The following is a 2851-nucleotide window of genomic DNA, read 5'->3' on the forward strand; positions in this document are numbered from 1 at the left end:
ATAAATGAAGTTCTGGTCAAACGAATCATGAACAATTTACTAATCTTTAAGTTCACTTAAATGATATCATGTATCATGATATGTTACGTGGATTACACTTGATGATACGTTGAGTGGCACGTGGACCCTTGAGAATTACTAAGATTGGTCATTATTTGTCACGTCTTTTTTATCAATACTAATTTTGTTTTTGTTATAGGTATATATTTGCGTGGTAACCGGAGTAGAGTATAATCCTAAAAATGTCAACGTAAGTTCAATCGTCAAATCATCAATCAACAAATAGAAACATCTGGAATTCAAAATCAAATCTTATAGAAATTCCCTGACAACATGAAGTGAAGATGGTTCCAGTAGAAGAAGCTTTGAGGATAGTTAGACGTATCTAAGAGCTTACCGCCAGTGGCAATGGCTATTAACGACACTCTTGGCAAGGTTTTGACTGTGGACATTCGAGCTCCCGTTCCTCTTCCTTCGTATCCTGCTTCCATCAATGTCTTTTACATATTAATCGATCGAAAATCTAATATATATTTTACCCCAATTAGTTCCATCAACAAAATTATACATTTAATTCAACACTCAAAAGTCAAATTTATTTACATGTTATGCTAGCCTGCATGTTGGTAAACTTTGCAGGATGGATATGTTGTAAACGTTGCAGATGGACCTGGTGAGTCACCTGTTATTACTGAATCAAGAGCCGGAAATGATGGTCTTGGTGTTACTATGACACCTAGAATTGTTGCATGTGTTACAAACTTACAACTGGAGGTGAAAATTTGTATCTTTATTGAAATATATAATTATCTTTCGCATATTGCCAATTGTTGTTATAAAAGGCCTTCTTTTGTTGTCTAAGGGCCAATACCTGACGGAGCTGATGAAGTTGTGCAAGTGGAGATACTAAACTAGGTTTTTTATTAGTATTTGAAGAAAAAATTGATATATTGTAGTAAAAAATGTGATGAATGTTGTTGGTTAAATAACTGTATTTGCTTTGTAATTGTTAAAGAAGTTGTAATGTGACGGTCGCACTAGTTGGTGTTAGCGGTTAGGGTGATAGTTAATTTGCAGGAATTTTAAGTTGGTTCTTTGCTCTTTCACGGTCGTCAAAACATACACATACATAAATCTTTTATTTTTTACTTTATGTGTCAAGTTATAACAGCTAAACTAGTTGCTAGTCCCCCGCACATTGTGGAGGGAGATTTGTATAGCACCACTTGTAGACTCGGTGGCATCAGTTAGACCAATGTGTTGCGGTGGAGATGCAGTCAAAACTAGGTTGGTACTGTTTCGGTTTGGCATGGTAATTCTTATTGAAATTTATTATTAAAAAGAAAGTTAATTATTATTTCTATTAAATACTTAATTCAAAGTTTTGAAGAATTTAACCAAACTGTAAAGGGATTAAAATTGCAAAGTTGTAATAGGATACAAAAAAGGATGCAAAAGTAATTCAAACCCAGCCCAAAGGATTTCTTCAATTTTAGCTAATCACAAATTACCATCACACCAGCTTAAATGCTTGTTAAACAATTAAAAACAATAGCCTTTATATAAAAAGAAATAAATAGAAATTGACGTGCACAATTTTCAAAACTCCATTTAATATATGTTATTATAATAGCATTCTCATCCGGTTCTCTAAATGTTTGTGATGGGAGTTTGTAAATTATATGGTGGAGTTTTGAGTGGTTGTGAATGTAAATTATAGGGTGGAGAGAGAAAATGTAGTTATTTTTATAAATTTTGGGAAAGGGTAGTAATTTTTGGTAAATTATAGGGTGGAGAGAGAAAACTGTAATGATTAAAGTACGAAAAAAATATTATTTAATTAAAAAGAAGAGAGAAATGTAGTGTTTTTTAGTATAATTATAGAGATAGATATAGGGATAGGAAACCGGATGAGAATCGATTCGGATTTTTCATATTTGTAACACCTAGGATTTTTCGTATTTGTATTCGTTTAAGTTTAAATCGATTCGGGAACGCAATTTGGATCTTTCGAACTATTTAAAACTTGTATTTATGGTATTTAACTTGGTTTAACATATTTTACAATTTCATAACTTTCGATTATGCCAAATAGCCCTTAAAAACCTTTAAAATCTCTTAAAACGACTAAAAATCGTATTTTCGGGAACTACAGGGACTAGTTTTGCCAATTCTTTCCTATTTTCGATTAAATTAACAAAACTTAAACTCCAAGAAATGTTATGGCTGGTCCAATTTCATTTTATTGGTGTCCAAGCCAAATTTTATTAATTATTGTACCATATTTTCTAATTAAATAGCTTATTTAGTTTTCTAATTTGTTTTTAGCAACCAAATCACTTATTTTAGGACATAATCGAGTGAATTAAGGTCTAAGAAAAAGATATTAACTAAATTTACAAGTCCATACTCTAAAATACTGAACATGAACGAAATCCACAACTTATTTCATTGATTTAATCATTAAATGTATATTCGGTTTCCTAAACGAGTAAACCTTCCAAATATAGTTTGTTTTTGTAATCTCTATATAAACACATCTTAATTCTCCGCCACAAACATGTATCCTAACCGTAGAGAGACCTCCTAGCCGTCACCTACCTCTGACCATCACCAAACCCTTCAGTTTTTGCTTATTCGTTGAAGATACAATGCTTGTTCGTTTGACGTTGCATGCGTATGGACCTTTGACTCATCATATCTCTTGATTCTTTCACTTTTCGGGTAAGTTGTAAACATATGAATCATTCATATACATTCTCTAGTCAATAACCTTCAATAAATTTTGGTGGTTGAAGGGTGTTGACTGGTCAAATCGTTTAAAACTCGTTAAAGGGCAAAATAGTCAACA

The sequence above is a fragment of the Bidens hawaiensis genome, unplaced genomic scaffold, assembly GCF_021521415.1.
Source record: "Bidens hawaiensis isolate Kalapana, Puna unplaced genomic scaffold, B.hawaiensis_p1.1 tig00006390_1, whole genome shotgun sequence".
Taxonomy (NCBI): domain Eukaryota; kingdom Viridiplantae; phylum Streptophyta; class Magnoliopsida; order Asterales; family Asteraceae; genus Bidens; species Bidens hawaiensis.